Raw genomic sequence first — 25,523 nt, 5'->3', positions numbered from 1 at the left:
ACTCAGCAGAAAACTTAAGGGTTTTCAAAGATTTTTTATTTCAAAGGTGTACATAAAAGATAGTAGATCTTTACTGCGTGTGATTAAGTCTCCAGTTTTTCCACCATAAACCTATGTATGCTCCATCAAATATATATTATGATTGTATGTGTATCTGACACAGTATGACTTCGTCTTTTTTTCATAATGCTTTTTTCTTGTATAGCTTTACTGCTTCCAGCATTTTGTCACCTACAAGTTTTTGTTACTTATTTCAAACCACTGTTAAAGCCTCAATGTGGCACTCCATGAAAGTTTTCCCCACAGGCTGATAATCCAGTTAATTGACATTAGTATGGTAAAGCTAGGAACCCACCCAATAGTACAATCTTAGTTTGCCATCTTTTTTTTTTAATGATTTTTTTTGGTGGGGGAGGGGCATATGGAGAGGGAGAGGATCTTAAGCAGGGTCCATGCCCAGCACAGAGCCCAGAGAGTAGGTTTAATCTCACAGCCCTGAGATCATGACCTGAGCTGAAATCAAGAGTTGGATGCTTAACCGACTGAGCCACCCAGGCACCCCTCAATTTACTATCGTATTCAAAAGGATATTTAATGAATTTTGTTAAATTATTTGCTGAATTTATGGTATAATGCATAGTATATTTCCTCATCTAACCAAACCAATGATGCAGAATTATTTAATCATGGAAATTAGGTAAGCTTGGCATGATTTGCCCTTTTGTTTCTGTTTCTTGCTAGTGAAACTTTATAATATTTATTATTTTTTAGACTGGGGATTGATGTCAAGTCTATTGTAGTTATCAGCATATAACCTTTGTCCTTTAGACAGTTTGGGAACTCTTTGCCTTCCCTTCTTTTTATTCCCCATCTCCCATTTTCCATGTTTCGCAAAGATTATTAAGAATATCTGCGTTTCTGTCGACTTCACAGCATCAACCAGGTATTCTTTATTTGATATAATTAATTCCAATATAAACTTAACATCCCACATACATACATAACTATAACCTGTATTTTTTCAGAGATTATAGAATTACACAGCAAAAAACATTCCAATATGTTAGCAGAGTTACCATTCTGTACATTTTTCGGACAACTGAATGTTGCAAGGATGTTTTGTCCTTTGTGGATCTTAAAGGAGTAATAGCCATTCTCTTTCTTAAAAAAACAAGGCAAAACAAACTTGGTGCTGCTTGAGAGACAATAAAACAATTGTTTTCAGGTTGTGGCTGATGGTTCCAAAATAACAGAACCAGCGCCTAGTCAACAGCATGTTTTCTACCTAGGAAAATAATCTTGCCATTTACTTATAAACTGTTCACTGCAGATTCTGCCTCTTGAGGGTTTAGTTTAATAAACAAATCAGCGGACACAGAACTAAACCGGGAGTCAAGCACATTTCCTCTGCAAGTCCCGTCACGCTGAATTTCAAGCCAAATGCTCTCCTTTTATGGCTCAGAGGCCGCACCGGGCTCATTTGCAGAATAATTCACCGCTCAATCGAAGTCCTTGATCGGGTAATTGAAGTTCAGGCACAGAGTATCAAAGCGGCGCGAGAAATCCCCGGCTCGGTCCCGGCCCCGCTCCCCCGTGCGCGCCGCCAGCTCCTGTGGAGGGGGCGCGGTCCGCGCGCTGCGCACAGACCCGGCCCAGGCTTTGATTGTGGCTGCAAGTCCTCCGAGTCATGAATGTTTCAGCGCGCGGCGCGCGAGGTGAGGGCCGCGCGTCCAGGTGTAAGCCAGCAGGTTGTCGCCGACATCTGTTCGCAGCAGCGGCAGCCGCCTCCCCGGCCCGCCGCGAGCGGCCGGATTGTCAGCGGAGGTAGTTGAGAGCGGCAGAACCAGTTTGGTCTCCCACTCGCTGCCTGGAGGCCTGAAACACCAAAGGTAGGGGTGCGAGTGGACACAGCTGCGCTCCCAAACTTGCCTTAGGCACAAATAAAGAGATCTAATGCAGTCTGACTCCGTGGAGGTGGGGAGACTAGGACAGAAAGCCACTTCAGAGACAACTTAACGCTGCCACATCTGCCGCCAAGTTTCCAGGGAGTGACGGGGGACAGCAGGTACAGATTGAAGTCTCCACGTAAACAACCTCCATTAAGCCATGGACGCTTTTGAAGGGCCTCCATCAAACATGCTGGAGTCCGCAGCAGGAGTTTGTTTGGTTTTCAAAGCAGTGTTTTGTTTTTGCAATAACAAGGTAATTTATAAATCATGCATTACCATGCGTGCTCCTTTTTTATTTGAAAAGTGAGAGTTGGAGAAGCAGAAAAGGCAAAGAAAGAAGAAAGCGCAACACTAGTTTGGAGTCGTTCCACGAACCAATTAAATCTCCGAGGAGCTTCTTGGCTGTGTGATCGAGGTTATGTTAACCTTCAGGCCGCAATCCCTCATTCACCAGTAAACCCACGTAAATTTATACCCTGCAAGAGAGGAATCCTAGTAATGGTGACACCCGTGAAGCGCATCCACTGTTTGTTTGGAAACTTGTATCATGGGGCTACTTACTTCATGGAGATGAAAGGAAATTATTTTCCAGATGGATGTAAATTTTTAGTAAAACGAAACTGAGAAAATTCCATTAGCTTTAATTTTCTATTTATAAAGGCAGTATGCCTAGAGTTGGATATTAAACATGAAATTTTAAGTCGAAAATCAGAATTGCATGTTCAGGGAAGCATTTTTTCTTTTTGAGGCGTCTTCCCACTCTGTCACCTAGATTCAGCTGGAAAGAAATTCCAGAATGTGTATACTTTTCAGTGGGAATATTGCAAAAGCTCATGATTGGGCACACACTCATATGACATAATGAGAATTGGTTTAAATATTAGTGTGACAAATAAAGCTCCAGGGTATGGTAATATAATAGTCTGTGGTAATATAAACTGTTATTATTATTAAAATTTAGGCTCCCTCCCCCGAGGGAACACTTGCAAGGTTACTGGGAGGTGAAGGAAAGGTGCTAACTCAAAGGTATCCTTTGGAGTGGGAGTAGCCAGGGAACAGCGGCCTGGGGACAGATGCTAGAGTGTGGCCAAGTTTTCATCAGTCAGCGGTGAAATAAGCGACAGAAGTGCATAGTGAGTTTCCAATTAAGCTAAATTTATTATGTTGAGAGGACTTTTATTAATTGTGCAGATATAATTTTCAGGTTTTAAAATGATTGATGGTAGCTGCTTTAAAAAAGGGGAAGTCCATTTTGACAGAACCTAATGTCCGTCCTCTGATTTTTAAAAAATCTACAGGAAAAAAAAAAATCTGAGAACATAGATAGCACAGGTTTATTTAAAAGACTCCAGAGAAACCTGATGACCTCAATGGCAAATGATTAAGGCTGCGACCTCTTGTTTATGTCTGTAGTTCTAGCTTATGCTCACTTCCCTGCCTGTCCTGCAGCTGAATTCTCATGTTCAAAACACACTGACCTCCCTGTCTTCCCAGGCAGCTTCTTCGATGACCCTAACCCTCCCCAGGATCACTGTGAGGTCCAGCGTGCTTACAAATCACCCAGTACTTGGTGCTATTAAACCACTTCATCTTCAGACTGAATTGCATTTTGGTAGCAGAGATCGAGTGCCACCCTGCCTTTAAGTTCCCCACCACATTTGCAGAATGTAAACCGCTTGTGGCGTTTCTGAACAGATTAAAACCTTCACTCGAATGATTTGATACTTGTTTTCAGTGCTTGGAATTATGCTGCTAATGGCTGCATTTTTACACTTAGTTTTTAGTTTCCTTCTTAATATTTTGTGTCCTACAGCTGGACTTGGCAATGGATTTTTTAGGAGCTGTAAGGAAACCCTTTAATTTAGCCTGAGTCATTGAGGCCTTGTGTACACAAAATGCTCCTGGTACTTTCAGACCTTTTCCTTTTTTGAATTCTTAATTGAAAGAATAGAGAAAAATGTCAAGATTTTTTTAAAACTCAAGCGATCGCTTACCTTTTATTTTTGTAAGGTCTGAAATTTTATATGATCGTTGGAACTAATTATGATTGACCTGACTGGGAAAACTACCATCAGATTTTTCTACCCTTTGTGTTATCACTAGTAATCTTTCATTCTGATTATCTCTTGTCTTTCTATTTTGGGGCATCCTTAAAATACCTGAAATATCCTGTTTAAATTAGTAGAAGTAATAGCTTTGGTTTATATAAATTTGAAAGATAAATTTTTACTAGAATAACACATGAACATGCCATTATTACTACAATCCCACTGAGTATGTGTATATATGTATATGTGTATGTTTACTATAAATATATCTGTGTATATACCTGTAGAACATTTTCTCAGTGTGTATGTTATCAACTAATGCCTGTTTCAGTGGGAAATAATAATTTCGTGAAATAGAGTACTTCTTTTCATACTATTTCTTAGGTTAATTATGGATGGCGAAAGTGTTGGCTCAGTTTGGTTCCCTAAAGTGAAATATAGAATATGTGAAATGTAATAATTTAAATTACCTAAGTAGTATAAGTAGAATCTGGATACTTAAATGGCTTCTTAACCCCCCAAGCCAGGCAGAATTTGCATTTAGTGGTCTCATACATATTTTATGTATTAACTTATAAATAGTTTAGATTTTCTTCGTTAGATTTCTTGGTTAAAATTGATCAACAGCTTTTGACAGTCAAGAGACAAAAATTTTTATATTAGTGTAAATACTGTCTTCACAAATTAATGTGCTGATTTTAGAAATAAACTTTTTTTTTCATCATCAGTGAGCTTTACTACTACTGTTTAGCTACACTAAAATAATACTTCAAAAAATATCATGACTTATTACTGGTTGTTCAGGGCTAACTACATTACTTTCTTAGCCTTAATATACAACATTGCTGTAGAACATCTTGAGGACATCAATTAAATCATCTAACTGGGAGTAGAAATGTCAGCACAGATATAATTTTTGACTTTTTTTTAATCCATTTTAAGTACCTTATGTATAGCTTTTTTACAGAGAATTAAATATATTTAAGTAAATCACTTTATAATTTCTAATAATTTACAAAATTATAATCAGTTTTCAATTTAGAGCTCAAAGGACCCAGTCGAAGGGGGAAAAATGCATTAAATTTTGTAGACAGTTTATTATTTTAACAAAGTACATTACGATGGTGCCTTCATGTCTACCAGACCCCCATTTATAAGTTTAGTTTAAGGAAAGCTTCATAACTCAGTTAAGGAAACTGGCTTGAGTAGGAAGATTTTATTGTTCCCTTATTCTTCAAAATGAATTTATATTAACACATTATATAAATATATACTTTAAGGAGAAATAAATGGTTTTTTTTTTTGCTAAATATCTTTCATTTTTATTTCTAAGTAAAATAAAATACTAGGATTTTTGTAATACACACTTTTAATCTCTAAGACCTTTTTAAAATTGCTTCACATAATCTTTATATTTTCCATTAATTCTGCACTGAATCAAATTGCAACCTCTAACACTTGAGGAATTTGAAACTGATATAACTTTGAGGTATAGAATAAAAATGATTTACTATTCAAACTTTGCGAGAAATTGTGTTTGAGAATACCAGTAGACATTCACTTGTTTATCATTATATGACTAGATTAAAAATTAGCTCTTATTTCAAAGGGTTATGAGGAATTTCTTGGGTTTTTTTCTTTTTTCTTTCTTTAAAATTAATGAAGTTGGGATAGTTTTTACAAACTTGTTCCCATTTCAAAACCATTTTACTCTCTGATATACCTCATATCTCTCTCCTTAGAGAGCTCTTTTCACTTAAAAAATGCGGAAAAAAAGATGTATCTGATTTCTTAAACTTTAGATTCCTATAATGTTTCTTAGCAAGCAGGTTAGTATACTGAAAATAATTTGTATTATAACTATATTTTAGAATCTTCTCCACTACTAAGCACATTTTTTGTTTTGGATCAAAATTAGAGATTTCGAACCATTTTTTTCTTAAACCAAGCACTGTTTCCTGCTTACAGTAAATTCTTCTATTAGAGCCATTTCCTGACACTAATGGTATCTTAACAAAGAGTTTATTATGAATTCAGTAAATTTTATTCAAATAGCATTAAGATCTATCCTAATGAGAATGGGCTATACACACAAAGGATTATATGGTTATGCAATTATCCACACTGTTATCATATCATATCATATATCATATCAAATCATATCTTACTTGCCTAACAAAGTAAATCTGTAAAACGTATTTCAATAAAGAATTCAAATAGTACATTTACATATCTAGTGTGCAGATAAAAGCTCTATCTAGAGTTAAGAGTGTTTACTCTCTGATTTCTTTCTCTACATCATTCATTTCTCTCTCTTCCCCTAACTTTGGCTGATTCCTAAGGTTTAACGGTTGGTCTCCTGTTATTCTCACAACTCACTCTTCTCTAGAGAGCACATGGACTCGCACTGCTTTGCTATCATCATTAACTGCATTTTTAGACAATTCCCTCATCTCTCCTAAATTCTATTTGCATATCTCTGAGAACCTTCTTAGATGTCCTGTTGTCACCAGATCTCTATGTATGGCTTTCAAACTGTAGTTACTATATAGCTTTTCTGTCTCTTATTCTCTCTGCTCTTCACCTGATGTATCTAAGTTGATGCCCAGCTGACTTCATGGTTCCCACAACTCAATGAGTAGGGTCGAGACTTTAGCTTTCTAATTCTGTGTATGAAATCTTATGCCAACAAATCATAATATTTCACTATGATGCAAAAAATAAGCTATTGAGGAATATATGCATTAGACTAGTGATTCTTAAGAGATGCATCACTTTGACTTTGTACACTTTAAAAGTTTTTGTTATCATGACTTATGATTTTAGGTTCATGATTCTTTCCCTGAGACTAAGCTACTAAGAAAATCAAGACATCAGAGCAGTTCTGAAATTTGATAAATATGAATTATTTCTTATAAAGATATGGCTGAGGATGCTGATACATAAAAATGTTATTTACATGGAGCTGAGATTTATCATTTTGAATGATAATTAACTTAATTTATAATTAAATCTATTAAACATTTTCTGAGTTATAAAAGTATGACACCATTTTCTTTTACGTGGAATTTTGAACAGATAAAGGCTTATCATTTTTATTAATTCTCCTTATCAAGATACGTTTATTATTTTATTGTTTTCAGTTGCATTGTTCTCATCTTTTTTTCTTTTTCTTTTTTTTTTTTAAAGATTTTATTTATTTATTTGACAGAGAGAGAGAGAGTGAGAGCAGGAACACAAGCAGGGGGAGTGGGAGAGCGAGAAGCAGGCTTCCTGCCGAGCAGGGAGCCCGATGTGGGACTCAATCCCAGGACCCTGGGATCATGACCTGAGCCAAAGGCAGACGCTTAACGACTGAGCCACCCAGGCGCCCTCTCATCTTTTTGTCTAAATCAGATTTAGTCTGCTTCATATTTGACCCAAGAAGAGTTTTCAGTGATTGGAGTTCTTGTGAGATCTGTATTTGTCCCAGTGAAATCATACATTAATGTCAGTCTCTTCCATAATCATCTCCGTGCAGGGCTGTATATGGCTTCTGCTAGCTCTGAGTGCCTTGTTGGTCCAGTTTATAGAAATGCTGGCTCTTTTCTGCAGAGAGGAGAGGGCTGATGATTGAATTCAATTCATACTCTCCAGAAGAGGTGTGACGGCTCTATCTGTCCTCTGAATCCAGATTTATGAACTAGTCCTATGCTCTTAACTAGATTAGTTCCTTTTCCATTAACTGCTTAAAGTAGGGCAGCTGTCTGAGCTGTTGGTTGTAAATTTGCTAATGTCTACTTCGTTAATCTCAGATACAAAAGGCAACAGATAACAGGAACAAAGTTTTAGGACCTTGGGTTTTCACAGCCTGAAATGAGCATGGAATAGTCCCAGGAATGAGAAATTGAAGAGATAGGAGGAACTGTTACATCGAGGAAAAGGGGATGACTTCTGTCATTAATCTTAATTAATTGTCAAGAGTTTTAAATCTGAGTTATTAATACTGAAATTAAGCCCTTAATGCACTGTTCATGCTTTGGCATCAGATGCTCTTTTATGAGATAAGAGGTTTAGGAGGGAGGGAAGGGTGTGTGTGTGTGTGTGTGTGTGAGAGAGAGAGAGAGAGAGAGAAACCCAGAGAGGGAGAGAGAGAGACTTACATAAATATTTTCATTTACATCTTTCAAACATTTCCCTGGGTTAATATTCAGGCCTTCACCTTTTGACAGTTACTGTAGGGCAGTTAGGAATTACAGATAAGTAACAATAAATCCAAATAAAATCCCTAGGTATAGCATCAGCAGTAAATCTGAATAATATTACTTTCATGGTTACTGGCATACAAAATACTTCACTGAAGAGGAAATGTCAGATTATGGGCTAAAAGAGGAGGGAGGATCAGGAGCAGAAAGAAGAAAAGAAGGGAAGAAAGAGGAAAAAAATGAAAAACGGGGAAGAAAGATTATTCCTGTGAAACACACGCAGGCAATAGGAGATTCAAGCATTTATTTAAATAATAAGCTGCAAATTATATCTTTGTAAGGTTGCGTACTCCACTATAGTGAGGCATTAATCATTTGGAATGAAACTGACCCTTCAAATGACTAAGACATCTTAAAATCTCTTTTTTTCCTCCCCCTCTAGCTGTTCCATTCATGTTTGTCAGGTTAATCTCCCTTCACTATTAAATCTATGTTGTTATTCTGTGATACTTTTCAATGTAAAATCACAGGAAACTATATTAATTATGAGTATTTTGGCTATAGAAAAATGGCTTGCAGTTCTTCCAGAAGAAATATTTAAAAGCACAGAAGGCTCAAAATTTAAGAATATGGTTTTAGGATTAAATCTCATGTTCTCCATGCAAAATACAAAACAAAAAGGTGTGCAATGAAAATATACAACGCAGTAGGGCGCCTGGGTGGCTCAGTTGGTTAAGCGACTGCCTTCGGCTCAGGTCATGATCCTGGAGTCCCGGGATCGAGTCCCGCATCAGGCTCCCTGCTCGGCAGGGAGTCTGCTTCTCCCTCTGACCCTCCCCCCTCTCAGCTCTCTCTCTCTCATTCTCCCTCTCAAATAAATAAATAAAATCTTTAAAAAAAAAAAAAAGAAAATATACAACGCAGTAAATTAATTTAGTTTTTACACGTATATCTGACCTCTGACGACTGTGAACTAGCTTTCAGTAGCAAGTTAGAGTTAGTGGCTTAAACATTATTGTTTACAAATTTGAAATCACAGATATGGCTTTGAGACATATATGTTTATTCTTTGCAACAATGTTTTCTTCTTTTTATATTAGCTTTAAATGTAAATAGGAAAACACATGAAAGTGAAATAGTATTTATCTATTCACCTATTTATTTTTGTACATAGTAACTAATTATTGGAGAGACAAGCAAAAATCTGTATATGTCAAGAGTTTAGATCTTAATTTATAGTTAGTGGACAGCCACTAAAGGATTGGAGCTGGACAGCAACACGATCAAAGAAAATTAGAATTAAGCTCTTGAAAGGTTCTCAAGGAAATTTGTGACAGGAGTGGAGATAATTTGTGTTTTCCTGTATAACTTAGCCCCATTATCAATGTTTCTGTGTTTGTATATCGTCTTTTCATTATGAGTCACAAAAGAGAATCGTATAGGGGCGCCTGGGTGGCTCAGTTGGTTAAGCGACTGCCTTCGGCTCAGGTCATGATCCTGGAGTCCCGGGATCGAGTCCCACATCGGGCTCCCTGCTCAGCAGGGCGTCTGCTTCTCCCTCTGACCCTCCCCCCTCTCATGCTCTCTCTCTCTCTCTCAAATAAATAAATAAAATCTTTAAAAAAAAAGAATCGTATAAAAATTTTGATGTAGCAAGTGTGGTGGATTGTCAAGAGGTCAAGTGGTTTTTTGGATAAGGTAACACTTTTTCCAATGGGAATCCTTTTTTTTTTTTTTTCTTTTTTGCTAGAGGGTGGATATCAACTTAGGTTTATTAGCTACAAAAAAAGAGATTCATGGCTTCAGATATTTTTCTTGATTTTTCAGGGGTCTTCTTCCTTGCTTCTTAGGGATATATGATAGATAACTGAAGCTCAGGCTAGCGATACCAGTGTATGTGAACGCATGTGTGTGTTCATGTGTATATGTGTATGTGGGGGGGTGTCTATGCGTCTAATGGGGGTAGCAGTGCCTTGTACTTGTTGAGGGCACTCCTAACTTCGGGAAAGAAGAAATATTTCATAGGAAAGATTTAGAACTCAAATTCAGCTAACGGTCATTGGCTACTTACTGTGTCTTAGGCATGTTCTGTTATGTATATCCAGTTCTTTGTAGTGCTGAGAGTTAGTCCCATAGTACAGATGAAGAATATGAGACACAGAGATATTTAGTGAATTTCCCAAGGTTATGCTGCTGGAAAGTAATAGAACTTAGATTCAAACCCAAGTTTTCTGATTTCTGGCTCAGTGAGCACTCCCATTTTGCCATGCTGTCATTTTTAGCGCAACACTTTATTTTTCTCCCTTTTCAGAGAATAACTGACTGAATTAAGACAATTATACAGGTAGGAAAGTACTTTTAAAATTTCAGTTTTGAATCTGATTCTTTTGATACAGAAATTATTAATTTTGTATCAATGTTTGTATCAATAAATTGTTTTGGACTATATACAGAATGCATGCACATTAGTCTCTTTCTATATGTAATGTACATTTAATTTTGCATGCATCTAAATAGAAGATAACATTTAGAAGTGACAATGAATTGCATAGAAGGTTAATAAGCTGCGTCTATAAATAAAAGATACTATTTAGAATTGGCAATAGATTTCATAGAAAGTTAATAAGGATCTTTTGCATCACAAAGGACCTTAGAAGTTGTGTAATTCATCCCCTTCCCCTCCAGTTCAGTTCTGTGCTCCAGAAGGAAGAGCATGTTCAAAGGCACAAGAGGTCTGGAATATCTGTGTATTCCAGGAATAGCAGAGTCCTAGCTAGGTTGGGGCAAGAACCTGGAAATTAGGGAAGTAAGTTATGACAAGAAAGCAGGATTACAGAAGTCCTAAAGCCTTTGGTGACATATTGGTAAAATCACTACACTGGGAGTCCAAAAAATTGGATCTCTATACTGTCATTGATTAGCTTGAAACCCAGCACAAATTGCCTCTTCTTTCTGGTCCTCAGTTTTCTCATGTGTATATAGAGAAATAAATGATCACAAAGATACCTTTGAATTCTAGCAATCTTGTCTTTTTTTTCTAATTTCAACCAAGCCAACTATGTGAAGGCAGGACTTTTCCTGTAATGTTCACAGGGCTATCCCCAGGACATTATGCATTGCCTCTCAGATAGGAGGCTTTAATAAACTCTGATGACTGAAAGAATTTATGTAAGTAGAAAGTTTGGTCTGTTGTTTACAAACCTGTTTAAACTAATTTGTACTTTTTTAGTAATTAGACACTTTGTAAGCCCATCAATAATTTTAGTAATATATATATAAACAACTTGAAACTAATATAACACTGTATGTTAACTTCACTGGAATTAAAATAAAAATAATAATACATATAAACATTTTACAAGTTACTTTAAAAGTTAAAAAATTGCATATATTCCTCACAGTATTCTGAAACATGTTTGAAAAACGGTAACAGTACTATGATTCTAGATCCATTTGCTGCTATTATGCTTTAAATAAATTAAAAATAACTGCATATGGAAGAAAGTAGAAAGAATACAGATTTAAGAGAGCAGTATATTTAAATTTTCTGCCAATTTTCTGTCTTTTTAAGACTAGTCTATTTCTTACTGCATTTCTTCTTTCAGAAAAAGAGAAGATATTAATGTGTGATATTGGATTTTGTCATTTTGATATGTTGCAATTTGCTGCCTTGTGTCACAACTGCAAAGTAATTTAAACACAATTTTTTTTTATTTAATGCTATTATAAGCAGTGAAGTACTAATGTGTTTCTGTCATTAAATATATATAACTACGTGGAACCCTTCTCCCATTGGGTCACTCTGAAATTGATTTTCCAACTTGAGTTATCAGTAGTGGACAGATGTTAAATGAAAATCAATCTTTTTGATTTAAGTTAACCAAATACACTACTTTTATTAAGTGGTCTTTTCCACTAACTAGGTGACAACACTTTTGGTGATCTCTAGCCTTTAAATGCTTTTAACATAAATCTCTAAGGACAATGGTTTGATCATAATTTTATTCTTATAGTAGAATTATCTTAACTCTTTTTTTTTTTTAAGATTTTATTTATTTACTTGACAGAGAGACAGAGAGAGAGCACAGGCAGGCAGAGCGCAGGCAGAGGGAGAGGGAGAAGCAGGCTCCCCTCTGGGAGACCCCCAGGATCATGACCTGAGCCGAAGGCAGACACTTAACCAACTGAGCCACCCCAGGCGCCCCAGAATTACCTTAACTCTTGTCAGTTAGATAAAATTATATTTTAGTATTATTTATAAATCAAAAAATCCTGGGTTAATATTATTTTAATATCAAATTCTTAGATATTTAATATTTCAAATGTATATGAGAAATATTTCCTTAAGAATACAATGTGGATAGAAACAGCAATTATACAGGGAATAATAAAAATCAAGCAAGACATGGAAACACAGCAGCCTTTAGCTTCTTTTCCTTTTTTTTTTTCCTGCTGTATCGTATGGTAGTTCTATTCTTAATTTTTTGAGGAACCTCCGTACTGTTTTCCATTGGCTGTACCTATTTATTTACTTATTATTTTTTAATTGTTTATTTTTAATTTACTTAATTTACTTATTTTTTTAATTGAAGTACAGTTGGGACACAATGTTACATTAGTTTCAGGTGTACAGTATAGTGATTCAACAATGAGTCTATATGCCATGCTCTGCTCACCACAAGTGTGACTACCATCTGTCACCATATAATGCTATTACAATACCATTGACTATGTTCCCTATGTTGTGCCTTCTATCCCTATGACTTTAAAACAGGCAAAGATAAAAAATCAGGAAAGACCCCAATGTGACATATACTTTAGGTAATTATAGTGATGTTGGGACAGTGTCAGGATCCAAAACTTTCATGGCCAGCATAGAAAGTCAACACTTGAAGAATAGACTTACCTAAAAAAATTGTTTAAGAATATAATTCTATGGAAGACAGCACACATCACCATCATTATTAATATCATCATTAATAACAAAACCCAGCATAATCTCTAGAGAGGCACTTATGTACCAGATACTATACTAGTGACCTTACATATGCTGCACTAATTTTTAAAACAATTCACTGCAAAGTACATTTATCCCCATTTTATAGAGAAGGACACTGAAGCTCAGAAAGGTCAGGTAATTTGCCAGAGTCACATAGGTAGGTGGTGAGTGAATGGTATTAACTTTCTTTGAACTTTAAATATGTTATTGGAAAATTTAGTTTGCTAATTAAATTCTACTTTAATTTATGTTTCCAATTTAGTTGGCCAGTTATACAGAAAATGCACCACAGTTTAAAATTCAGTGTTTTAGTTGTAACTTATAGGCTCATACATTGAATTGAGAAAATTATACCAATGAAATTAAATTGAAGAGGCCAACATAGAAATGGAACAGACTAGTAAACTATTTAAGGAACCTAAGAATCACTAGTGACTATTTAAACATAAAATATCCAAAACATAAATATTAAACATTTTAATCAATCACACGGTTGGAAATATTGGGGTCAGAATATCATTTGTGGATTGATTTTTGAGCATCTACAGTTACTATGCAGGGACCAAGCCTTAGGAACAATTATAAAACATATTTTCCTTAAAAAAATAAATGAAACATAAGTAGTGGTAACAAATAAATCATAAACTTTTTTACATGTTTAAAAATTTTAATTCCAGTTTAGTTAACATACAGTATTATATTAATTTCAGGTGTACAATATAGTGATTCAACAGTTCTATACATGACTCAGTGCTCATCACAATAAGTGTACTCTTAATCCCCTTCACCTATTCCACCCATCCCCCCCCACCTCCCCTCAGTTTGTTCTCCATAGTTAAGAGTTTGTTTCTTGGTTTGTCTTTTTTCCTTTGTTTGTTTGTTTTCTTTCTAAATTCCACATATGAGTAAAATCATGTGGTATTTGTCTTTCTTTAACTGGCTTCTTTCACTTAGTATTATACTCTCTAGATCCATCCATGTTGCTGCAAGTAGCAAAATTTCATTCTTTTTTATGACTGAATAATATTTCATTCTCTGTGTGTACCACGTCATCTTTATCTATTCATCTATTGATGGACACTTGGGCTGCTGTCTAGTTTGGCTAATTATTGTAAATAATGCTGCAATAAATATAGGGGTGCATATATTTCTTCAAATTACAGTCTTTGTATTCTTTAAGTAACTACCCAGCAGAGTGATTATAGGATCATAGGGTAGTCTATTTTTTAATTTTTTTACAGAACCTCCATACTTTCTTCCACAGTGGCTGCACCAGTTTGCATTCCCACCAACAGTGCGCAAGGGTTCCTTTTTCTCCACATCCTTGCCAACACTTGTTTCTTGTGTTTTTGATTTCAGCCATTCTGACATTTGTGGTTTTGATTTGCATTTCCCTGATGAGTGATGTTGAATATCTTTCCAGGTGTCTGTTGGCCATCTGTATGTCTTCTTTGGAGAAATGTCTATTCATGTCTTCTGCCCGTTTTTTAATTGGATTATTTGGGGGGGTGGTTTTTGGTGTTGAGTTGTATAAGTTCTTTGTATATTTTGGATACTAACCCTTTACAGATATATCATTTGCAGGATCTTCTCCCATTCAGTAGGTTGTCATTTAGTTGTGTTGGTTGTTTCCTTTGCTGTACTTTTTATTTTGATGTAGTCCCAATGATTTATTTTTGCTGTTGTTTCCCTTACCTCAGGAGACATATAAGGGAAAGATGTTGCTGTCGTCAATTTGACAGGTTACTCTTAATATTAAACTTTTAAAATCATTCTTTCTCATCTATAAAATCAAACTAAAAAGAAGAGTTCCACCTGGAGGCTCACATTATGACACAGTTCCCAATTACATTTTTCAAATGTGCTTCGTACCAAAATTCCTATTCACTGTAGAAAAGCTATACTTTTTAGTTTAGGATACTGTTGGCACAGTCTTGTAACTTGCTGTTTATAATCCCTTTTAAAACCTGCTTTTCAGAATATTGCATTATCATTTTGGACTTCAGTTAAATTTATATTAAATCTACTGTTTATTTTCCTCATCATCCTCTCTTGCTTCAGCTCTCATTTTGATCTATGGAGCAACTGATTCCACTGGTCAAACTTATCCTTTGATCTAGCTGAAGATGGTATGCCCAAATTATCTTTAAAAAAACTTCACTGCAGTAGTTTTTCAAGTGTCTCTCTCCTCAGGTACATTAGTGGAAATTGAGGCAAATGGGCTGCCAGCCATTACTTTTTTTTTTTAATTTTATTATGTATGTTAATCACCATACATTACATCATTAGTGTTTGATGTAGTGTTCCATGATTCACTGTTTGCGTATAACAGCCAGTGCTCCATTCAGTACGTGCCCTCTTTAATACCCATCACCAGGCCATTACTTTTAAGACAAATCCTTAGCATGTAAGTGGTGAACTGAAGGTTGAACATCTGAGGGTCTGCTTCCTCTTCAGTCTGTCTGCCGTCCGTGCTGTGCTCTACAGTGTGTTGGTCCTTATGTCTCTTACATGTCACAAGGTGGGGCTTCCTCATTTTAAAGCTATCTTTGATTCCGTTTTCGAGGAGGCATCTTGAAAGATTTTCATGTCATGGCACGCTGACATTATTATTTTCATTTTTATGTTGCTGAGAAAATACCTCTTTACCAAATTGTAAGAAAGATTAAGTCTGTCTTATTCCCAGGGTATCATTCTGTGTGCTCCCTCTCATATAAAGATACTAATACTAATAGTAATAGTAATGATAAGACAGTTTAGTAACTGAAGGCATAAGAACAGTGTACATATAAACCAAATTTTTAAAAATTTTATTTTATTATGTTAATCACCATACATTACATCATTAGTTTTTGATGTAGTGTTCCATGATTCATTGTTTGCGTATAACACCCAGTGCTCCAGGCAGAACGTGCCCTCTTTAATACCCATCACCAGGCTAACCCATCCTCCCACCCCCCTCCCCTCTAGAACCCTCAGTTTGTTTTTCAGAGTCCATCGTCTCTCATGGTTCGTCTCCCCCTCCGATTCCCCCCCTTCATTTTTCCCTTCCTACTATCTTCTTTTTTTTTTTAACATATAATGTATTATTCTTTTCAGAGGTACAGGTCTGTGATTCAACGGTCTTACACAATTCACAGCGTTCACCATAGCACATACCCTTCCCAATGTCTATCACCCAGCCACCCCATCCCTCCCACCCCCACCACTCCAGCAACCCTCAGTTTCTTTCCTGAGATTAAGAATTCCTCATATCAGTGAGATCACATGATACATGTCTTTCTCTGATTGACTTACTTCGCTTAGCATAATACCCTCTAGTTCCATCCATGTAATTTTAAAGCTAAAGTTATAATATTTAGAAGAAACAGTTTTCTAATCCTTTCTAAACATTTACTGCTTTGTTTTGTTTTTGAAATATTTTTAGGAGTAAGGAACAGGGAAAACAAATAGTTAATTGTATTAATAAAATTATATGGTCTATAAGAGTACAGGTGAATATTTGATTTTTAAAAATTTTAATGCTAGAATTTTTCTTTTTCAGTGTGTTGAAAAACATGAGCATTTAAACACATTTCCTACGTTTGTCTTTTTTGAATTTTTGGTTAAAATGGTTTTTAGTAAAATTAGACTGAAAGGAAAATGAACTATAATCTTGTCAATAGGCTCTTTAAAAAAATTAATGATTACTAGATAGTCCCTACTTACTAGGAATTTATGATCTAGTTGGGACAGGAGATAAAGTAAAGCTCACAAATTATAACTCAAAGCAAAGCAAGTAAAGTTCAATTAACAAATAAAAACAAAAACAAAAAATGAACCCAACTGAACAGTCTAGATGGATTTTAATACCTAATCCAATTTTCTATTATTGTATGGCCATGAAATCTATGATAATGCTGCTATTGATACTGTATTTTGAAGAATTAAAATAATATTTTGCTTTACATTAATTCTTAGTAAAACATACAGGACTGCATTACAGATGATCTGTAATATATATTTACAGCAAAGAATGGTATGATATACCATTCAGTTATACAGTTGCAATTATATAATTGCAATTCCACAAACAATTGGTAGTTTAAAAAAATGAGCTAGAATTAGGGTGTGAAAGGCATAAAAATAAAATTCATTTCTTTGTGAGCATTCACTATTTTAAGCAATTTTTGAGACCCCAAAATATTTAGTACACATCCTCAATAAGATTATAATCTACTCAAAGGACCAAGAATACACATATAGAAAATAAAATAATGAAATATATAAAAACCAATTCAAGGCACTAGCAGAAGAGATGTTGCCAAAGTGTTGCCTAATTAATTTCCAAATGAATGGTCTAGACATTAATAGCTATTGGAGTTGTCAGGGAAGAGTTCTTCATACTAGGAGGTATAGATGAAGAAAGATTTGAGTTAACCTTGAAGGATTTGTAACAGGTGGAGAAGGTAGAGAAGTTCTCGTTTGTCCCATGACAGCAGTTCAACTATTTTCTTTAGCAACTTCCAAGCTGTATGGGGCTGGGGGGGTGGGGAATAGTAGGAAATAAATCAAGGTCTTATCCAATTCTCAAGCGTCTACTGTATCTGACTTACACTTAGCAATCAGTGTCCAGCAAATATTTATTGCAGTTTCTCCAGTTTTTTAAAACCTTTGCACCACCAGAAAAAGATATTTTATTGAATTTTGTTTTCTTCATGAAAACATTTTTAAGAAGTGTTAGCTTGGTGGTCGACACTCTATATAATCCTGGATAGGATGAAAGAAAGAACAAGTCTGGGCTAATGCAGGGTCCACCCATTGAGGGCCCCAAGGAGAGCAAGGAACAATGGGATTTCATCAGAATGGGAAATAGGAGTTAAAAGGGGCTCCTGACAAGACTCGATGACTAAGAGGCACTAGATGTTTGACAGAGAGGATGGAAAGAAGAGAGAGCACTTGAGGGTGGTGCCATGGAATTGAGCTTGGAAAAAAAAAAAAGTTGGAAATGCTCAGTAGGAAGTTAGAAATACCAGACTTGTCAGAAAAATCAGACCTGGATAAGGAGACCGGAGAGACTCCTTAGGTAATTGAAACTGTGGCCATGTTTAATAAGAGTTTGAGGATCAGTTTGTCCTACCTTATGTTGGTTATTTTCTCTCTTGTAGGTCAAACCTGTTTTATTATTATTATTTTTTAATTAGAAATAGCTTCCTGACTGCTGCCTGGCAAATGTTCTCATTTTCCAATTCTTTGCCGTTTTTGGTAGCATGAAATACATAAAAATGGAAGAATTTGAATAATCTACAGTGAAGGGTGGATAGGTAGAGAGAATGGGCAAGGAGGGTGAAGAAAGAAGAAATAGTAGCTTCGGTTTGTAAAACTCTGAAACTTTTAACTTGCAGCTCTGGGAGATCTGGTTTTTCTTCTAAAGCAGTCAGAGTTTCATAAATGAACATGGGTAGTAACTGAGAGACGAGGGTCTTCACGTTCTTGTGAGCTGTTGGATCTGAAAATAGTGTTACAGAAGGATGCGAATGATGATACTTGATGTGTTGAAAGGAATGGTACAAATAGTAACTACAAAGTCTTAAATAGATTGGGGAAAGAGTATGACTATGGTAGACGAATTGGGGGCTGTTTTCTACCACTGTTTCTAAGATGGATGATCCAACAGTTTTAAGATGACTGTTTAGTTAAAAAAGAAGGTAACAGATACTGAGTAAGATAATGAATATCGAGTGGGAATTTTTAAAGAAATTTGCTAGTGGTTTTGTAGACGTAGTTGGAGCCATGCATACTCAAAGAGGACAGCACTGATCTCTGAGCCATTCTGTTCCTTCCTAAGCATATAAATATAGGCATCAGTTGTGTGCCTTATTTTTCTAAATATTGGACCGTAATGCATAGATTATACTATTTGTAAGTTGATGCATTTTCAGCAAAACTTTGTAATTACAGAGTGACATATGTCCCCTAACAGAAAGCAGTTTTAATCTAGACTTGACCAACTTGTTCAGTGGCTTAGCGGACAACTCACCTTCATCCCGTCCCTTCTATGTGCCAGCTGTGTTCCATTCCATTTTTGATTTAAGCCCTTGTAAGAAGTAGGTTCTCCATTATACACAAAGGAATTTAACAAAGATCAGAGAGTGGTTTATTTAAGCTCACAGTTTAAACTCAGAGTTTGATGATGTCAAACCTCACACTTACAGTGCGCTGGAGTTAGTGCCGAATAAAGACATACTCCACCAAGAAGTGAATTCTTGGGGCATCGAGGCACAGAGATTTTATGTGCATGTTCCTGGCTGTGCGATTACTTACGTTTTCTAACCTGCTGTATCAGCCTGCACTTTCCCAGGAAGGACCTCCATAGAGATGAGGGTTATGGCAGTATGGTTACCCACCTGGGACGGTGACAGCGGATGCAGCTGAATCCAGCCCTTGTCATCATGAATGGCCTGCATGTGACACTGTATCCCAGCCATCCTTGTTTGGTGTACAATGTATTGCATTCAGATAATTGCTACCTGTCATCCTCTATTTAACAGACAGCTCTTAGTCATCCCAGATGTGTAAGCATCAGGTGACAATGTATCAAACCCACGTTGGCTCCTGTGCCTTCATCCTGTGTGTGGGTACCTGTGTCCTCTGCCTTTCCTTTCTTCCCGTGATGTTGAGATGCACTTTATACTTAAAGGGAAGCATTTTCATTTTGTTGTTCATATTGAAAGCTCATCTCCTTGGTTTTTAACTAATAGCAAGACGTTAAGGGGTAAGATTTTCTGAACAGAGGGGCGCCTGGGTGGCTCAGTCGTTAAGCGTCTGCCTTCGGCTCGGGTCATGATCCCAGGGTCCTGGGATCGAGCCCCGCGTCGGGCTCCCTGCTCTGTGGGAAGCCTGCTTCTCTCTCTCCTGCTTCTCCCTCTCCCACTCCCCCTGCTTGTGTTCCCTCTCTCACTGTGTCTCTCTCTGTCAAATAAATAAATAAAAATCTTAAAAAAAAAAAAAAGATTTTCTGAACAGAAAGCATGGCCGAAGGATGTAGAGTCTCTATTTGTCCTGCTAAAAATACTGGAGATCTAAAGTGGGAATCAGAGAATGAAATAGGACTCAAGGAAAGATGATGACCAAGTCCAAAGGGTATAAATCATGTACAGAGGGTATTATAATGCTGATATTAAAGACTTTGTTTTAATTTAAGGCTCTGAGTTACTGTTCCAAGGACAGTTTTCTTTTCTTCCTCCCACCTTCCCTCCCTTGCTTTGCTTTGCTCTTTTCTTTTCTTCCTTCCTTCCTTCCTCTTTCTTTCTTTCTTTCTTCTTTTTCTTTCTTTCTTTCTTTCTTTCTTTCTTTCTTTCTTTCTTTCTTTCTTTCTTTCTTTCTTTCTTTCTTCTTTCTTTCCTTTCTTTCTTTCTTTCTTTCTTTCTTTCTTTCTTTCTTTCTTTCTTTCTTTCTTTCTTTCTTTCTTTCTTTCTGTCTTTCTTCATTTAGTTTGAGGGAGACACAGGGGATTCACTAAGTTACTGAAATGGAAAGGACCTCCATCATGATTTTAAGTCATTATAATATTGTTACAATATTTATTGAATGGGTTTAGAAATTGCTTTGTCCCAGAGATTGAAGATTGTGACTTTTTTTTTTTTTAAGACTTGTATTATCTTTGTTTTGCTTAAGACCCTACTCATAGGCATCTGTTGTGGTTTATTTTACTTAAGAGAGTTAGTCTAAAATGTGCTTCTGAATTTCTGTGTATCTTAATTTGACAGCTTAAGAAAACAAAATAAGTCATGCCTGAAATTTGTAATAATGCATGTCTTGTATTCATTATGTGATTTACCCTAGCTTTATTGTCAAAAGTCCAGGTTCAAATATCAGCTTTTAAAGTTACCAGCTGATTGGCCTTGAGCAAGTTATGTAACCTCTCTGAACCTTTAAAAAAAAAAACAAAAACAGAATTTTTCAATTGTGCCTTCTTATCTGAAACACAGAACAGAGGAAATATATATATATTTTTAAAGATATTATTTATTTATTTGACAGAGAGAGAGAGGGAACACAAGCAGGGGGAGTGGGAAAGGGAGAAGCAGGCTTCCCGCTGAGCAGGGAGCACAATGTGGGACTCGATCCCAGGACCCTGGAATCATGACCTGAGCCGAAGGCAGACGCTCAATGACTGAGCCACCCAGGCACCCCCAGAGGAAATATTTTAAGGGACTGTTTTTCATTCTTCCAAGGATGTCATACAGTGAGCATAAGGCTTGGGTGAGAAGTTAGTGTACCATATACAAATAGATGCCTCCAAAGGTCTTAAGGCACTCATGGAACCCTGGTTGAAAAAAGCTAATGAGGCTAAAAAATTTTCCACCTTACACATTTTTGCCACTCTTTTTCTCATTAATTGAGAAAGGCTTTGGTTTTGCAAGCCAGAAGTGAATTCGGTTAACTAGCAATTTATTTATTTTTCAGTTCCCAGATTATCACTCAAGGAAAAGGAGGTCAATTTCTCTGAAGCTAAAATTAATTTCTCAGATATTTGCCTTCTGGATGAAGTATAGTTTTATAACAATAATGAATAGAGAGGACAGAAATCTGTTTTTAGATGGGCTTATTCAAATTTGTATATGATATTAAATTTATAGATTAAGTTTGGAAAGCAACCTGTTTTCGAGTTTTGTGATATACTGACAAGATACTTAACAGTAGGTGATGATTGTGCATGAGTGTACATTTTTGCAGTAAGTTGTGTCATCACTCAACAATGACCTTGTTAGGTGAGGGGAAGGCAAGAGAGACATACACTGCCTCTTGAGAGCAAGTGGAGTGATGCATATCGGGAGAAGACACTAAAGATTTATTGTCTGTGGCAAAGGAAACACAGATCTCTTCTTGTGCAATAGCATTTTGGACATCACCCATAATAAGGGTGTTTAGAAGCTCTAAGTTAGAAAATGTTCACTGGAACAAAATAATAAACAATTTTATGTTATTTGTATTATGAGCTTATCTTGCTGTTTATTTTTTGTAGCATTTAACACATGAATGATGGTCATGCCAAACCAGTCTTTGATGTAAATAGGACCTTGCTGCCCAAATAACCAGATTTACCTAATTGAAGCAGTCTGTAAGAACAGATTTGGTTTTTAAGAGGAGGTAGCAGTACAAAGCAGCATAATTATCATTTTTTCTTCCAATTTCATATTTTGCTTATGTGAACTTTCTTCCCTGTTTACATCGGCTCATTTAAAATAAGATGAATGTGAATGATCCACTGAGCCCAAAATTTGGAGGAAGGAGAGCAATTCTAATGGGAAGAACTGCTATCCTCGGATAGCTGTTCTCAGTGGTCTCAACATAGCCCCATCTGGCTAAGAAATAGGGATTACAGTTCAGTTATTGTAGTTCGTTCCTATTTGCTTCCAACCAAAAGAAGCAAGCATCTCACACATACTGGAGATTCATAGCAATTTGAAATATTGTCTATGTGGGTATATGAGTCTTCATTTAGTAAGAAAAGAGATAAAGCATTGTGCCCTTTTTATTTTCTATGGTATCTGCCGCCTAAAGTTTTAGGATTAGGATATAAACTATCTGGTATATACCTTTAGGTAGCATTAACCATCCTGAAACATAAATGCCTTCAGTTAAAAACAAAAACAAGGAGGGGTTTCTGGCTTGTCACCTTGTCTCATTCTGTCTTCCTTCCTTCCTTCCTTCCTTCCTTCCTTCCTTCCTTCCTTCCTTCCTTCCTTCCTTCCTTCCTTCCTTCCTTCCTTCCTTCTCTTCCTCCCTTCCTTTTTAGTTGAACAGTTCATGAGAACTATAGGAAAACTATTTCCTCTGATGGTTCAACAGGAGCAGATAGGCCACCCACATTCAGAGACTGATTGATGTGGGGTGCCCAATTCTGAGCAATTTGAAGGGGCCATTCCCACTTCAGAGATCCCCAGTGAATTGGGTGAGGTCTCTTGAAACTGTAACACAACACAGATTCTCGCTTTGCCCGGTCCTGCTTCCTTCACAGAAACAGCGCTATTTCTGAAAGCACCCCCAGTGAACGTTTTGCAAACAAACAGTTGCCTTAGAGTCTGTTTACAGGTGGATATGGCCCCACTTAGTCACCCATCACTTTCTTTTCATAACTGGGCTCTGATCCTCATCGTACTATTTACTAACTCTGTGCCCCGAAACACATTCTTAGACTCTCTAAAACACATTTTCCTTTTTTCAGTATTTAAAATAGAAATTGTTATATAATAGCACTTTGCCACACAGGGTTGTTTGGAGATTAAATGAGATAGTAAAGCACATAGACCAGTGACTGAAACCCAGAGAGTTCTTTTTTTTTTTTTATTAAAGATTTTATTTATTTATTTGAGAGAGAGAATGAGAGAGAGAGAGAGAGAGAGCATGAGAAGGGGGAGGGTCAGAGGGAGAAGCAGACTCCCTGCTGAGCAGGGAGCCCGATGCGGGACTCGATCCCAGGACTCCAGGATCATGACCTGAGCCAAAGGCAGTGGCTTAACCAACTGAGCCACCCAGGCGCCCTGAAACCCAGAGAGTTCTTAATAAATATTTGCTATTAATATTTTTACCATGATAATTATTATATTTCTCATATTGGCAGCCTCTGTTTCTTAATTTCATTCTAACTACATTTTCCCGCTTTACATATTCTGCTTTCAAAGCACTTACTTTCCCCCCTTTGCTTTTTAAGTTTTTATTTTTTTAATTTCTAGGTCATTAGGTAGTGACAAAATCTGGGATACGTGTTTATGTGTCAGAACAAATATATTAAAGTAAGGCCTATTTGTGATGGCCAAAATAAATTTAGTTTAAACAGTGCTAGTTGTTGTAATTCAGACCTTTTTGACTGTATGGGGCTGCTTCCTCCATTCTTGTCATATCAGAAGCAGGATGGCTCAGTGTTTTGGGGGAATGCCTGGAGAACACCACAAAATGGGTCTGAATGCTGTGATACAGAGGTTACCTAATAAAAACTGAGCGTTTCAGTTTAACTTGTGTTGAGGATCTCCCATCAACAGATAATAGTTTTATTAAGGCAGAAAACATAAAATTGCCTCTCTGGCTCTATGTTATGTCATATAAATACCGTGCTTCATTTCTGTGGAGATTGTATGAGCTAATACATGTGAAACGCTGAACTCATTGCCTGGCATAGAGTAAACACTAGATAAGTATTACTGACTATTTTAGCCATTAGTTATAATACATAGGAAGTCAGTGCATTTCTTCCAATAAAATGATATAAGATGGGTGATGGTTGACGTGAAAATCTGGAAACAAATTGTAATGGGAATTTTGAGGAATAAGATCATTCTATATTTCAGTTAACTACTGCTAGAGAAAGAAACTTTGAGGCATCCTCCTAAAAAAGAGATCTCCACCTTGAACTTCTGCACACATTGCTTCACGTACTAAGTGGACTTCTCGTTGGGCAAGAGATCTGCACCTACTTGCCCTCTTATCTGTCCCTTCGGTGGGCAGAAGGCACACGGCAGAGAGAGAAGGCCCGCTCTCCCTGAAGCAGCCCTAGGATGGATGAGGCCGTCTCCAGTAAAGCTGCTGGAAACTAAGCCTAGATTCAGGAGTTAAATAAGTCAGGTAATGCTTTAAAAACCAAGAGTGACCTGTTTGAAAAGCCCTTATGCTTAATTTTAGAAAGCCTGAGCGTAGAAAATTGTCATGTGTTTAGGCAGTTACAAAACAACTCTGTAATTTGAACTGAATTTCTTTATCATCCTGTTGGGAGGAGTCACTCTGCTGCAACCTCAGGCTCTAGGGTGAAAACACGGGGCTAGAAGGAGAGAGAATCAGAGGGGGCCAGGAGTCCGGCAGCAGGGGTGGACATGCTTAATGTATTTAAGAGATTAATAGGCTATTGAAATGAAAATTGCCAACACAAAACATGTTATCCCAAACTCACAAACGTTATGTATAACAACCATATGGGCTACAGCTTAGGCCAATGGCTTGCTTTTATATTGTGACAGGCAGAGAGTAGGCCTTTTTTTTTTTTTTTTTTTTAGTGTGAAGGCTTAAAAAAAAAATACCTTTTATTTGTCACACAGATTAGAAATATACACTTAAGTACAAGAAGTCCTGTTCACATTTTTCCCCCAAGCAGTGCAGTACATCATTCTTTTGGTGCGGTGCCAGGACACGATACTGTAAAGATCTGAACGTTTTTCTCCTACTGCAGCAGTTTAAAATGGTCTTGTGATTTAGTGGCTTTTAATGAGTATAACAGTAGTAATTATTCCTATATATAATACCATATATTAACCACCATGGATAACAAAGTAGCAATACTTAAGGTAATGTACTACTTTCTCAGCATTAT

At 36.5% G+C, this 25,523-nt stretch overlaps 1 protein-coding gene across 5 annotated transcripts in view; it reads left to right on the top strand.

Moving 5' to 3' along the window:
• ANTXR2 (ANTXR cell adhesion molecule 2) overlaps positions 1 to 25,523 on the top strand; it is a 151,425-nt gene that overhangs the window by 95,415 nt on the left and 30,487 nt on the right. Inside the window, exon 18 of one of the 5 annotated variants that reach the window (XM_064584677.1) lies at positions 3,444 to 13,771. The exons of 3 other annotated variants lie outside the window; for them this stretch is intronic. The gene's annotated coding sequence lies outside the window, so the exon portion shown is untranslated. Of the gene's footprint in view, positions 1 to 1,330; positions 13,772 to 25,523 lie in introns of those variants that run through there. One more of the 5 variants, XM_064584676.1, reaches the window with a different exon arrangement.

The sequence above is a fragment of the Mirounga angustirostris genome, unplaced genomic scaffold (assembly GCF_029215605.1).
Source record: "Mirounga angustirostris isolate CCGP_5_RB_7025 unplaced genomic scaffold, mMirAng1.0.hap1 SCAF_2, whole genome shotgun sequence".
In the NCBI taxonomy this organism is placed as follows: Eukaryota; Metazoa; Chordata; class Mammalia; order Carnivora; family Phocidae; genus Mirounga; species Mirounga angustirostris.
The sequence above is the reverse complement of the archived record's forward strand: the minus strand, read 5'-3'. Positions and strand labels throughout refer to the sequence as shown.